The sequence below is a fragment of the Leuresthes tenuis genome, unplaced genomic scaffold (assembly GCF_036924035.1).
Source record: "Leuresthes tenuis unplaced genomic scaffold, fLeuTen1.0.hap1 SCAF_21, whole genome shotgun sequence".
Classification (NCBI taxonomy): domain Eukaryota; kingdom Metazoa; phylum Chordata; class Actinopteri; order Atheriniformes; family Atherinopsidae; genus Leuresthes; species Leuresthes tenuis.
The window spans coordinates 13,989,423-14,004,513 of NW_027325375.1; the positions used below are offsets into that span (position 1 = coordinate 13,989,423).

A 15,091-nucleotide genomic window follows, 5' to 3' on the forward strand; every position below is an offset into this window, starting at 1 on the left:
GTTTTTTTGTTTAAATCTATCGAGACATTGATAAATATGAAGGTAAAAGCCGTTTTAACATAGTTTGAGTGAAGGAATTAATTTCATAGATAAAATCCCAAATCATGCAGAACTCCTCAAAAGGGAGGTATGGCTTAATCACAAATGTGGCTCTTTCTCATTCAGGGTAATATGAGGAAGTTTATGCTTGAAATATATGTAGAAATGGGTACATATGAAGGACAAAGCAGTGTTAACTTAGTTTGCGTGAAGAAATTCATTTTATACATAAAATCCAAAATCGTGCAGAACTCATGAAAATAAGCTTATTCTCGGATTCCTAAAACTTTTGATTTGCACTTTCTTTTACTGCAAAGTACAACGTTGTTTTTTGTTGAAATCTATCTAGACATTGATAAATACCAGCCGAAACTCTGCTGCCGCTTTTGATAATTTATGGTTGGGCATTCTTACCTTTTCTTACCCGCTTTTTACAAATTATGATCTTACATTCACACCTACTTGGAGTCGAACACCTTCTCATCCACTTATGATCATGTGCGGTTGGGCTTTCGCACCTTTTCTTACCCATTTTTCAGTAATTATGGGTGGACATTCAGACCTTCTTGCAGCCGAAAACCTCCGCTCCTCTTTTGATCATACATTTTTGGGCATTCACACCTTGTCTTACCCGCTTTTTACAAACTTTAGTCGGACATACAAACCTTCTTGCAGCTGAACCACCTCCGCTCCCTGTTTTGATCATATATGGTCTGGCAATAGTACCTTTTCTTACCCGTTTGTGAGTAATTATGGCTGGACATTCACACCTTCTTGCAGCCGAACACAACCTCTCCCACTTTTGATGATATATGGTCCGGCATTCTTACCTTTTCTAACACATTTTTCAGCAATTATGGTCGGACATTCACACCTACTCACAGACGAACACCTCCGCTCCCACATTTGACAGTGTATAGTCGGGCATTCTCACCCTTTCTCATCAGCTTTTTGCAAATTATGATCTGATATTCACACCTACTTGCAGTCGAACAGCTCTGCTCCCGCTTTTGATTATGTTCGGTTGGATATTCGAACCTTTTCTTAATGCTTTTTAAAAACTTTGGTTGGACGTTCACACCGTCTTGCAGCCGAACACCTCCGCTTCCGCTTTTGATGGTGTATAGTTGGGCATTCGAGCCTTTTCTTACCCACCTATTACTTACTATGGTTGGACATTCAAACCTTCTTGTAGCCGAACACATCCGCTCCTGCTTTTGATGATGTATGATTTGGCATTCGCACCTTTTCTTACCCATTTTTCAGTAATTATTGGTCGGACATTCAGACCTTCTTGCACCTGAACACCTCTGCTCCCGCTTTTGATGGTGTATAGTCGGGCTTTCGAGCCTTTTCTTCCCCGATTTTTACAAATTATGGTTGGACATTCAGACCTTGCAGCCGAAAACCTCCGCTCCCTCTTTTGATCATACATTGTCGGGCATTCGCCCCTTGTCTTACACGGTTTTTACAAACTTTAGTCAGACATTCACACCTTGCAGCTGAACCACCTCCATTCCCTGTTTTGATCATGTGTGGTCTGGAAATACTACCTTTTCTTCCCCCGTTTGTGAGTAATTATGGCTGGACATTCACACCTACTTGCAGCCGAAAAACCACCTCTCCCCCTTTTGATGATGTATTGTCCGGCATTCTAGTCTTTTCTATCACATTTTTCAGCAATTATGATCTGACATTCACACCTACTTGCAGTCGAACAACTCTGCTCCCGCTTTTGATTATGTTCGGTTGGATATTCAAACCTTTTCTTAACTGCTTTTTACAAACTATGGTCGGACGTTCACACGTTCTTGCAGCCGAACACCCCGGCTTCCGCTTTTGATGGTATATATTCGGGTATTCGAACCTTCTCTTACCCGCTTTTTACAAACCATGGTTGGACTTTCATACCTTCTTGAAGCTGAACAACTCCACTCCTGCTTTTGATGATTTATGGTTGGACATTCGCATCTTTTCCTACCCATTTTTCAGTAATTATGGGTGGATATTCACATCTTCTTGCAGCTGAACACCTCCTCTCCCGCTAATGATCATGTAAGGTTTGATATTCGAAAATTTTCTTTCATGTTTTAAAGCAATTATTAATGGACATTCACACCTACTTGCAGCCGAACACCACCTCTCCCGCTTTTGATAATGTATGGACCGGCATTCTTACCTTTTCTAACACATTTTTCAGCAATTATGGTTGGAGAATCACACCTACTCACAGCCGAACAACTCCGCTCCCGCATTTGATGGTGTATAGTCGGGATTTCTCACCCTTTCTCATCAGCTTTTTGCAAATTATTCTCTGACATTCACACCTACTTGCAGTCGAACAGCTCTGCTCCCGCTTTTGATTATGTTTGGTTAGATATTCGAACCTTTTCTTAACTGCTTTTTTACAAACTTTGGTCGGACGTTCACACCTTCTTGCAGCCGAACACCTACGCTTCCGGTTTTGATAGTGTATATTCGGGCATACGAACCTTTTCTTACCCGCTTTTTACAAACCATGGTCGGACTTTCACACCTTCTCTTAGCCGAACAACTCCGCTCCCTCTTTTGATTGTGTACAGTCGGGTATTTTACCCTTTTCTTAACCGCTTTTTACCAACTATGATCGGACATTCACACCGTCTTACAGCAGAACACCTCCGCTCCCTCTTTGATGGTGTATGTTCGGGTATTCAAACCTTTTCTTACCCGCTTTTTCCAAACTATGGTCGGCTATTCACAGCTTCCTCTCCACCATACTTGTATGGTTGGATATTCACACCCACTTGCATCCGAAGACCTCTGCCCCAAATTTTGTTGATATTTAGTCGGACATTCGCACCTTACCCGCTTTTGGCAAACTATGGCCTTCTTGCAGCCAAACACCTCTGATCTCGCTTTTGATGATGTAAGGTTGGGCATTCAGACCTTGCTTCACCTGCTTTTCACCAAATATAGTCGGACATTCACACCTTCTTGCAGCCGAACACTTCCGCTCCATCTTTTAGTGTTCTATCACACCTTTTTTTCACCGCATTTTATACATTATGGTCGGAAATTTTCAACCACTCTCATCCGAAGACCTCTCCTCCCGCTTTCTTTAATATATTTAAACTTTAGTCGGACATTCAAACCTTCTTGCAGCTGAACCACCTCCGCTCCCTGTTTTGATCATATATGGTCTGGCAATACTACCTTTTCTTACCCGTTTGTGAGTAATTATAGCTGGACATTCACACCTACTTGCAGCCGAACACAACCTCTCTCGCTTTTGATGATGTATGGACCGGCATTCTTACCTTTTCTAACACATTTTTCAGCAATTATGGTCGGAGATTCACACCTACTCACAGCCGAACAACTCCGCTCCCGCATTTGATGATGTATAGTCGGGCATTCTCACCCTTTCTCATCAGCTTTTTGCAAATTATGATCTGACATTCACACCTACTTGCAGTCGAAAAGCTCTGCTCCCGCTTTTGATTATGTTTGGTTGGATATTCGAACCTTTTCTTAACTGCTTTTTACATATTTTGGTTGGACGTTCACACCTTCTTGTAGCCGAACACTTCCACTCCTGCTTTTGATGGTGTATGGTTGGGCATTCACACCTTTTTTTTGCCCATTTTTCAGGAATTATGGGTGGACATTCACACCTTGCAGCTGAACACCTCCTATCCCACTTATGATCATGTGCGGTTTGATTTTCGAAAAGTTTCTTTCATGTTTTCTAGCAATTATTGATGGACATGTAGACCTTCTTGCAGCTGAACACCTCCGCTCCCGCTTTTGATCATACATTGTCAGGCATTCGCACCTTGTCTTACCCACTTTTTACAAACTTTAGTCGAACAGTCACACCTTTTTGCAGCCGAACACCACCTCTACCGCTTATGATGATGTATGGTCCAGCATTCTTACCTTTTCTAACACATTCTTCAGCAATTATGGTCGGACATTCACACCTACTCAGAGCCGAACACCTCCGCTCCCGCATTTGATGGTCTATAGTCGGGCATTCTACAGCGGAAAAGACTCATTCTTATGTTTGGTTAGATATTCAAACCTTTTCTTAACTGCTTTTTACAAACTTTGGTCGGACGTTCACAATATCTTGCAGCCGAACACCTCCGCTACCGCTTTTGATGGTGTATATTCGGGCATACGAACCTTTTCTTACCCGCTTTTTACAAACCAAGGTCGGACTTTCACACCTTCTCTTAGCTGAACAACTCCGCTCCCTCTTTTGATTGTGTACAGTCGGGTAATTTAACCTTTTCTTACCCGCTTTTTACCATCTATGGTCGGACATTCACACCGTCTTACAGCGGAACACCTCCGCTCCCTCTTTTGATGATGTATGGTTAGGCATTCGCACCTTTTCTTACCCATTTTTCAGTAATTATGGGTAGACATTCACACCTTCTTGCAGCTGAACACCTCCTCTCCTGCTTATGATCATGTGCAGTTTGATATTCGAAAATTTTCTTTCATGTTTTCTAGCAATTATTGATGGACATTCAGACCGTCTTGAAGCTGAACACCGTCTTGAAGCTGAACACCTCCGCTCCCACTTTTGATGGTGTATAGTCGGGCTTTCGAGCCTTTTCTTCCCCGGTTTTTACAAATTATGGTTGGACATTCAGACCTTCTTGCAGCCGAAAACCTCCACTCCCTCTTTTGATCATACATTGTCGGGCATTCGCACCTTTTCTTACCCGCTTTTTACAAACCATGGTCGGACTTTCACACCTTCTTGTAGCCGAACAACTCCGCTCCCGCTATTGATTGTGTACAGTCGGGTATTTTAACCTTTTCTTACCCGCTTTTTACCAACTATTGTTGGACATTCACACCGTCTTACAGCGGAACACCTCCGCTCCCTCTTTTGATGGTGTATGTTCGGGCACTCGAACCTTTTCTTACCCGCTTTTTACAAACTATGGTCAGACATTCAAACCTTCTTGTAGCCGAACACATCCACTCCTGCTTTTGATGATGGGTATTCAAACCTACTTGTTGCCCGCTTTTCATTAATTATGGGTGGACATACACACCTTGTCGCAGCCAAACACCTCCGCTCCCTGTTTTGATCATGTATGATTGGACATTCGCACCTTTTCTCACCCGCTTTTTACTATGGTCGGCCATTCACAGCTTCCTCTCCACCATACTTGTATGGTGGGATATTCACACCCACTTGCATCCGAAGACCTCCGCCCCCACTTTTGTTGATATTTAGTCGGTCATTCGCAGCTTACCCGCTTTTGGCAAACTATGGCCTTCTTGCAGCCAAACACCTCTGATCTCGTTTTTGATGATGTAAGGTTGGGCATTCAGACCTTGCTTCACCTGCTTTTCACCAAATATAGTCGAACAGTCACACCTTCTTGCAGCCGAACACTTCTGCTCCACCTTTTAGTGTTCTATGGGGTATTCACACCTTTTTTTTCACCGCATTTTATTGATTATGGTTGGAAATTCTCACCCACTCTTATCCGAAGACCTCTCCTCCTGCTTTTGTTAATATATAGTCGGGCATTCAAACCTTTTCTTACCCGCTTTTTACAAATTATGGTCGAACATTCACACCTACTTGCAGCCGAACACCTCCGCTCCCGCTTTTGATGGTGTATAGTCGGGCTTTCGAGCCTTTTCTTCCCCAGTTTTTACAAATTATGGTTGTACATTCAGACCTTGCAGCCGAAAACCTCCGCTCCCTCATTTGATCATACATTGTCAGGCATTCGCACCTTGTCTTACCCGCTTTTTATAAACTTTAGTCAGACATTCACACCTTGCAGCTGAACCACCTCCGCTCCCTGTTTTGATAATGTATGGTCTGGCAATACTACCTTTTCTTACCGGTTTGTGAGTAATTATTGCTGGACATTCACACCTACTTGCAGCCGAACACCACTTTTCCCGCTTTTGATGATGTATGGTCCGGCATTCTAGTCTTTTCTAACACATTTTTCAGCAATTATGGTTTGACATTCACACCTACTCACAGCCGAACACTTCCGCTCCCGCTTTTGATTATGTTTGGTTGGATATTCGAAACTTTTCTTCACTGCTTTTTACAAACTTTGGTCGGACATTCACACCTTCTTGCAGCCGAACACCTCCGCTTCCGCTTTTGATGGTATATATTTGGGCATTCGAACCTTTTCTTACCCACTTTTTACAAACCATGGTCGGACTTTCACACCTTCTTGTAGCCGAACAACTCCGCTCCCGCTATTGATTGTGTACAGTCGGGTATTTTAACCTTTTCTTAGCCGCTTTATACCAACTATTGTTGGACATTCACACCGTCTTACAGCGGAACACCTCCGCTCCCTCTTTTGATGGTGTATGTTCGGGCATTCGAACCTTTTCTTACCCGCATTTTACGAACTATGGTCGGACATTCAAACCTTCTTTTAGCCGAACACATCCACTCCTGCTTTTGATGATGTATGGTTGAGCATTCGCACCTTTTCTTACCCATTTTTTACAAACTATGGTCGGACATTCACACCTTCTTGCAGCTGAACACCTCCTCTCCCGCTTATGATGATGTGTGGTTTGATATTCGAAAATTTTCTTTCATTTTTTCTAGCAATTATTGATGGACATTCAGACCTTCTTGCAGCTGAACACCTCCGCTCCCGCTTTTGATGATGTATAGTCGGGCTTTCGAGCCTTTTCTTCCCCGGTTTTTACAAAATTATTGTTGGACATTCAGACCTTCTTGCAGCCGAAAACCTCCGCTCCCTCTTTTGATCATACATTGTCGGGCATTCGTACCTTCTCTTACCCGCTTTTTACAAACCAGGGTCGGACTTTCACACCTTTTAGTAGCCGAACAACTCCGCTCCCGCTATTGATTGTGTACAGTCGGGTATTTTCACCTTTTCTTACCCGCTTTTTACCAACTATGGTCAGACATTCACACCTTCTTACAATGGAACACCTCCGCTCCCTCTTTTGATGGTGTATGTTCGGGCATTCAAACCTTTTCTTACCCGTTTTTTACAAACTATGGTCGGACATTAAAACCTTCTTGTAGCCGAACACATCCACTCCTGCTTTTGATGATGTATGGTTGGGCATTCCTACCTTTTCTTACCCATTTTGCAGTAATTATGGGTGGATATTCACACCTTTTTGCATTTTAACACCTCCTCTCCCGCTTATGATCATGTGCGGTTTGATATTCGAAAATTCTCTTCCATGTTTTCTAGCAATTATTGATGGACATTCAGACCTTCTTGCAGCTGAACACCTCCGCTCCAGCTGTTGATGGTGTATAGTCGGGCTTTCGAGCCTTTTCTTCCCCGATTTTTACAAATTATGGATGGACATTCAGACCTTCTTTCAGCCGAAAACCTCCGCTCCCTTTTTTGATCATACATTGTTGGACATTCACACCGTCTTACAGCGGAACACCTCCGCTCCCTCTTTTGATGGTGTATGTTCGGGCATTCGAACCTTTTCTTACCCGCATTTTACGAACTATGGTCGGACATTCAAACCTTCTTTTAGCCGAACACATCCACTCCTGCTTTTGATGATGTATGGTTGAGCATTCGCACCTTTTCTTACCCATTTTTTACAAACTATGGTCGGACATTCACACCTTCTTGCAGCTGAACACCTCCTCTCCCGCTTATGATGATGTATGTTCGGGCATTCAAACCTTTTCTTACCCGTTTTTTACAAACTATGGTCGGACATTAAAACCTTCTTGTAGCCGAACACATCCACTCCTGCTTTTGATGATGTATGGTTGGGCATTCGTACCTTTTCTTACCCATTTTGCAGTAATTATGGGTGGATATTCACACCTTTTTGCATTTTAACACCTCCTCTCCCGCTTATGATCATGTGCGGTTTGATATTCGAAAATTCTCTTCCATGTTTTCTAGCAATTATTGATGGACATTCAGACCTTCTTGCAGCTGAACACCTCCGCTCCAGCTGTTGATGGTGTATAGTCGGGCTTTCGAGCCTTTTCTTCCCCGATTTTTACAAATTATGGATGGACATTCAGACCTTCTTTCAGCCGAAAACCTCCGCTCCCTTTTTTGATCATACATTGTTGGACATTCACACCGTCTTACAGCGGAACACCTCCGCTCCCTCTTTTGATGGTGTATGTTCGGGCATTCGAACCTTTTCTTACCCGCATTTTACGAACTATGGTCGGACATTCAAACCTTCTTTTAGCCGAACACATCCACTCCTGCTTTTGATGATGTATGGTTTAGCATTCGCACCTTTTCTTACCCATTTTTTACAAACTATGGTCGGACATTCACACCTTCTTGCAGCTGAACACCTCCTCTCCCGCTTATGATGATGTGTGGTTTGATATTCGAAAATTTTCTTTCATTTTTTCTAGCAATTATTGATGGACATTCAGACCTTCTTGCAGCTGAACACCTCCGCTCCCGCTTTTGATGATGTATAGTCGGGCTTTCGAGCCTTTTCTTCCCCGGTTTTTACAAAATTATTGTTGGACATTCAGACCTTCTTGCAGCCGAAAACCTCCGCTCCCTCTTTTGATCATACATTGTCGGGCATTCGCACCTTCTCTTACCCGCTTTTTACAAACCAGGGTCGGACTTTCACACCTTTTAGTAGCCGAACAACTCCGCTCCCGCTATTGATTGTGTACAGTCGGGTATTTTCACCTTTTCTTACCCGCTTTTTACCAACTATGGTCAGACATTCACACCTTCTTACAGTGGAACACCTCCGCTCCCTCTTTTGATGGTGTATGTTCGGGCATTCAAACCTTTTCTTACCCGTTTTTTACAAACTATGGTCGGACATTAAAACCTTCTTGTAGCCGAACACATCCACTCCTGCTTTTGATGATGTATGGTTGGGCATTCGTACCTTTTCTTACCCATTTTGCAGTAATTATGGGTGGATATTCACACCTTTTTGCATTTTAACACCTCCTCTCCCGCTTATGATCATGTGCGGTTTGATATTCGAAAATTCTCTTCCATGTTTTCTAGCAATTATTGATGGACATTCAGACCTTCTTGCAGCTGAACACCTCCGCTCCAGCTGTTGATGGTGTATAGTCGGGCTTTCGAGCCTTTTCTTCCCCGATTTTTACAAATTATGGTTGGACATTCAGACCTTCTTTCAGCCGAAAACCTCCGCTCCCTTTTTTGATCATACATTGTCGGGCATTCGCACCTTTTCTTACTCGCTTTTTACAATTCCTGGTCGGACTTTCACACCTTTTAGTAGCGGAACAACTCTGCTCCCGCTATTGATTGTGTACAATAGGGTATTTTAACCTTTTCTTACCTGCTTTTTGCCAATTATGATTGGACATTCACACCTTCTTACAGCGGAACACCTCCGCTCCCTCCTTTGATGGTGTATGTTCGGGCATTCGAACCTTTTCTTACCCGCTTTTTACAAACTATGGTCAGACATTCAAACCTTCTTGTAGCCGAACACATCCACTCCTGCTTTTGATGATGGGTATTCAAACCTACTTGTTGCCCGCTTTTCATTAATTATGGGTGTACATACACACCTTGTCGCAGCCAAACACCTCCGCTCCCTGTTAGGATCATGTATGGTTGGGCATTCGTACCTTTTCTTACCCATTTTGCAGTAATTATGGGTGGACATTCACACCTTCTTGCATTTGAACACCTCCTCTCCCGCTTATGATCATGTGCGGTTTGATATTTGAAAATTCTCTTCCATGTTTTCTAGCAATTATTGATGGACATTCAGACCTTCTTGCAGCTGAACACCTCCGCTCCAGCTGTTGAAGGTGTATAGTCGGGCTTTCGAGCCTTTTCTTCCCAGATTTTTACAAAATATGGATGGACATTCAGACCTTGTTTCAGCCGAAAACCTCCTCTCCCTCTTTTGATCATACATTGTCGGGCATTCACACCTTTTCTTACCCGCTTTTTACAAACCATGGTCGGACTTTCACACCTTTTAGTAGTGGAACAACTCTGCTCCCGCTATTGATTGTGTACAATCGGGTATTTTAACCTTTTCTTACCTGCTTTTTGCCAACTATGGTCGGACATTCACACCTTCTTACAGCGGAACACCTCCGCTCCCTCCTTTGATGGTGTATGTTCGGGCATTCGAACCTTTTCTTACCCGCTTTTTACAAACTATGGTCAGACATTCACACCTTCTTGCAGCCGAACACTTCCGCTCTACCTTTTAGTGTTCTATGGGGTATTCACACCTTTTTTTTCACCGCATTTTATAGATTATGGTTGTAAATTCTCACCCACTCGTATCCGAAGACCTCTCCTCCTGCTTTGGTTAATATATAGTCGGGCATTCGAACCTTTTCTTACCCGCTTTTTACAAATTATGGTCGAACATTCACACCTACTTGCAGCCGAACACCTCCGCTCCCGCTTTTGATGGTGTATAGTCGGGCTTTCGAGCCTTTTCTTCCCCAGTTTTTACAAATTATGGTTGGACATTCAGACCTTGCAGCCGAAAACCTCCGCTCCCTCTTTTAATCATACATTGTCAGGCATTCGCACCTACTTGCAGCCGAATACTTCCGCTCCACCTTTTAGTGATGTATGGTTGGCATTTGCACCTTTTCTTACCCTTTCTTACCCTACTGATTGCTTAAGATGAAGTTGTTTTGTCTCAAACTACAAAATTTTTTTAATTGTTGAAACTTGATTTGAAGTGGATAAATAAGGAGGACAAACAGTTTTAAGTCAGGCTGATAGAAGGAATTAATTTTATAGCAAAATCTGTATTTCGTCATATGTCGAGAGATGCTTATTGCTGAAGAAGTTCTTTCTCATTCTACAAAGTACAACGTTGTTTATCGTTGAAACTTGATTAGACATGAATAAATATGAAGGACAAAGCAGTCTTAACTTGGTTAGAGTTAAGGAATTCGTTTTATTGGAGAATCCGAATTCGTGCATAACTCGTAAAATAGAGCTTATTTTCGGATTCCTGAAGAATGAGTCTGGTTCTTTCTCATAATACAAAGTTTGTTGTTTATTGTTGAAACTTCATCAGAAGTGAAGAAATAAATGAATGCCTATCAACAAATGTGGGATCTAAACTCTAGTGCTTCCTCTAAAATAATTTCCTTTCTCAATTCAGAAATGTGTGTGTGTAAGTCACAACACCCGTGACACCAAAACGGCTTTCTTTTCTCTCTTTTCTCTACACTCTGCACTGTGATTACACACACCAAATCAGAAAGGCTTTTTTTCTCTCTTTTCTACATTATGGACTGTGGGGACACAAAACCGCTCTCTCTTTTTTTTTTGATTGTGTGCCAGGGCGTTGTCTCACGTATTAGATTATGCTTACGATACGAATGGGTTTATCAGTCACATCAGAATCCATACATACTGATCCTCCCGTAATAAAATGGTCGGATCTTATCAAACACACTTTGTTTCTTGTGACAATCAAGTCAGCGAAACAGCGTATACACGTCAAGACACTGAATCAAGTTTGCCACAAGAACTCATAAGTTTGGCAGTATTGCTCTGCCGTCAGCAATCATACACCCATTTTATTTTCGTGAGACATATGCAGGCACCTGTTCATCTATTGTTCTATCACTATGAATTAGTTTATCTATTATCAATAAGGATACTTCTACAACTACTATCAAAGTATGTCCAGACTTCTTATGTTGTCAGTTGCTATATATGAATAAGTGGGTAGCTACTGACAAGCATTAAGCATGTCACACAGCCCAAACCTATAACATTTCAGGACACACCACACAGTTAACAACCACAGTGAAGTGTCAAAGCCCAAACATGTAACATTCAACAGGACACTTACACAACACATTCAAATCAAACAGTCAGACAACATACAAGAACATATACCCCAGCCGGCATTGCTCCCTGCCTATTTTCCTACAGCTCACTATGTGTGCGCACACCTTTATTCACAAACTCTTCAACTTATACTCTTTTACCAAAGCTGCTACAGCTCGATTGGCCGAATACCCTTAGATCCTATTTCGGTGAATTTGACATCTGCCTTACATGTAACAGATTAGCGGTTTAGCAGTTTTAATTTAGTTTGAGTGAAGGAATTCATTTTACAGCAAAATCCGGAATCGTGAAGAACTCATGAAAGTAAGCTTATTCTCGGATTCCTGAAACTTTAGATTTGCTCTTTCTTTTACTGCAAAGTACAACGTTGTTTTTTTTTGTTTAAATCTTTCTAGACATGGTAAATATGAAGGACAAAGCAGTTTTAACATAGTTTGAGTGAAGGAATTCATTTTATAGATAAAATCCCAAGAGTCTGCTGAGAAAAGAGAGTGAATGCGAAGTAGACTTTAACACGGCTCTGGGAGCGAGCCGAGTGTGGGCTAACCGGGAGAATTGCTTGAAAGAAACGCGACACCGAATGAGCGGTCAGAACAAAGCCTCAATACGGTTTTCCCGTGGTGTTTTTGTTGCTGCCTTGTCTTTTGCACAGAGTAAAAGACAAGGCAGCCATCATATAGGGCCCGATTGTTCCTACTTGGTCAGCCGAGGAGCAAGGGGGTGGGGGGGGGGGGGGGGGGAAAGCGTCTCAACCAAGCAAAGCTCACCATGGGGAAGGTGGCTATGCCAACTAGCCTGATGCAGTGACGGATAATCGTACTCTGGTTTCTCTTCATAACGTACAAGTCTTTCGCCTTTTACTAAAGACATCTGTGGAGAGCAGCACTAATGAGTTGTTTCTATTTTTGGCAGGCTTTACCTTTGCGGGTGAAGCCCTTTCTGTCTGTGCAAAAGAAATCTTGTTACTGTGCAGAGTGACTTCTCTGAGTAGAGTCGCCTTACTTGTTGCGACTGTGCCGATGTTCGAAGCTGGAGTGCAAAGTTGTTGCTTGAATGGTGCTTGCTGGAGCGTGCGGGAGTGCAAAGTTATACCATTTAAAAGGGCTGAAGAGTGCTCAGTGCAGCAGGTGGGCGGAGGTGCAAAGTGACACTCTGGCCACCTATGGCCATAAAAAGAACAGGGGTGTTAGCGGACAAGTGCGCATTGTGCCAGGAAGGGCCCTCGGACGTGAAACAGTGGACAGTTGTCGCTTCTCGGCCTTTTGGCTAAGATCAAGTGTAGTATCTGTTCTTATCAGTTTAATATCTGATATGTCCTCTCTACGAGGACTACATATTAAATGGATTTTTAGCAATAGGAGTTGAAAAATTAGCTTGCTCCGTTCACTCCAAGCATTGACCCCGTACTGCAGTGCCGCTGGGAACGGTGCGCTCTTCTCTACTCTTGTGAAAAAGCAAACAGCGGTGCAGGATGCAAGTTTCAGGGAGCCCAAGATGAAACTTTCTTTTAGTCTGCGGAGAAAAGAGAGTGAATGCGAAGTAGACTTTAACACGGCTCTGGGAGCGAGCCGAGTGCGGGCTAACCGGGAGAATTGCTTGAAAGAAACGCCATACCAAATGAGCGGTCAGAACAAAGCCTCAATACGGTGTTCCCGTTGTGTTTTTGTTGCTGCCGCTGTTTGCTTTTTCACAAGAGCGCACCTGTTGAGGGGGGGCCTGGGGGGGCCTGGGTGATGGTGGGTCTCAGGCCCGGGCTGCTGCGACTGGTGTGACCGGGTGGTTTGTTTGTTTGTTTTTTGTTGTTGTTTGTTTGTTTTTTGTAGAGGTCCTCCGGAGTGGGGTTGGGTTGAGTGGGGTGGGGCGGGATGGGTACCTTCTGGGGGTACAGTAGCTCCCAGAATATGGTCGCTGCAGGCCCCGAGCCTGGTGGACATCAGGCCCTCCTGTCCTGTGTTGGCTCCCTGGTAGCGGGGATGCCTATTGCAGCCAGTCCCTGGCTGCCCCCAGTGTATATCCCCATACCCCTCTCCCTTCTGGCTCCTGTACACAGCACACACTCACACATGAAGGGTTTTGGGGGCGTGTGTGTTCGGTGGGGTGTAGTGGACTCTGCAGTAGTTGCCCTCTGCAGTTCCCACCCCTGTTTTAATTACACCTTAGACATTACTACTTATCAAACACACTCACACACACACATTAGGTCTTGGGGGGTGGTTACACTGAGTGGCATCTGGTGGGCGGGGCTCTTTGGGTATGTAGGCTGCCCAGAGGGCCACGCTCCCAGTTCTACAAGTTTGGCTGCCCCTCAATTTTAATTGCTCACTATTAGAAAATATTGAAGAGCCAGAAGGGTGAGGGGAGGGGTCTTCTTCGCACACCCCTGCTTCCTGGTTGCTGCTCGGGGCGGGAGGGGCCAGGAGGATTAATTAATTGTTCTGCTGGTTTGGGGTCTGTGGTGGCTGGGGGGCTGCTGGCCCCCTGGTGTGCCCGCTGCACTACACCCCAGCGGAGTCGAGGGAGGGAGGACGTGTGGATGTATGGGACATGAAAGTGTGTGTGGTAATGATTGGGCCTGGATCTTGGACTTGCTGTCGCCTGGCCTGCCTGTGCTTCTCCCGATGGGGGGGGGCGGCGTGGCCTCTCTCCGCTGCTCGCGACTTCACCCACCTGTGAGCACGTCTTGACTCCCAGGGCACTTGGCCAGGGGTGCTGGGGCAGGCACTGACCCACTGTGTGGCTGTCTGGGGCGCTTGGCCCTCCTGGGTATTGGGTGGGGCCTCTGCCGGGGGGTTTGGGGGCGCTCGGGCTCCTGGGGCCCGGATCCAGTACACGGCCCATGTCTGGGCGGCTGGGGCCTGGCGACGTCGGTGGGCTGTTGCCGCTGGCTCCCGGAAGGCCTCTGCCCTATGCTTATGGGGGCTCTTTCCGGGGGCTTCCTCTGCAGTCTTCTGGGTGGATGCGTGGTTGCCCCTGCGGTGGGCTTCCTGGGTTCTGTGCTCTGTGGGGGCTGCTGGTGGCCTGGGTCTTGTGGCCTTCTCTGCCTGCTTCTGATTGCTTGGGGGGGCTGTGGATTGTGGCCCTGTACGCTTATACACTCATAACTAAGCACGGTTATCATGTAGGTCCTGTGCCATGGGTGTTGCATGTTCTCACACACACACAACCACATTCATTAGTCCAGTAGCATGGTCGCTAAGCAGTTGATGTATTATCATGTCGTCTCAGGT

At 44.5% G+C, this 15,091-nt stretch overlaps 2 non-coding genes across 2 annotated transcripts; both read left to right on the top strand.

Annotated features, from left to right (window-relative positions):
* The first annotated feature begins 12,680 nt into the window (after window positions 1–12,680).
* LOC140280712 (U5 spliceosomal RNA) lies at window positions 12,681–12,794 on the top strand. The gene has a single exon (XR_011909643.1). It is a non-coding gene; the product is annotated as a U5 spliceosomal RNA (small nuclear RNA).
* A 316-nt stretch (window positions 12,795–13,110) lies between these two features.
* On the top strand, window positions 13,111–13,301 carry LOC140280788 (U2 spliceosomal RNA). Its single transcript, XR_011909709.1, has one exon. It is a non-coding gene; the product is annotated as a U2 spliceosomal RNA (small nuclear RNA).
* Window positions 13,302–15,091: the final 1,790 nt, after the last annotated feature.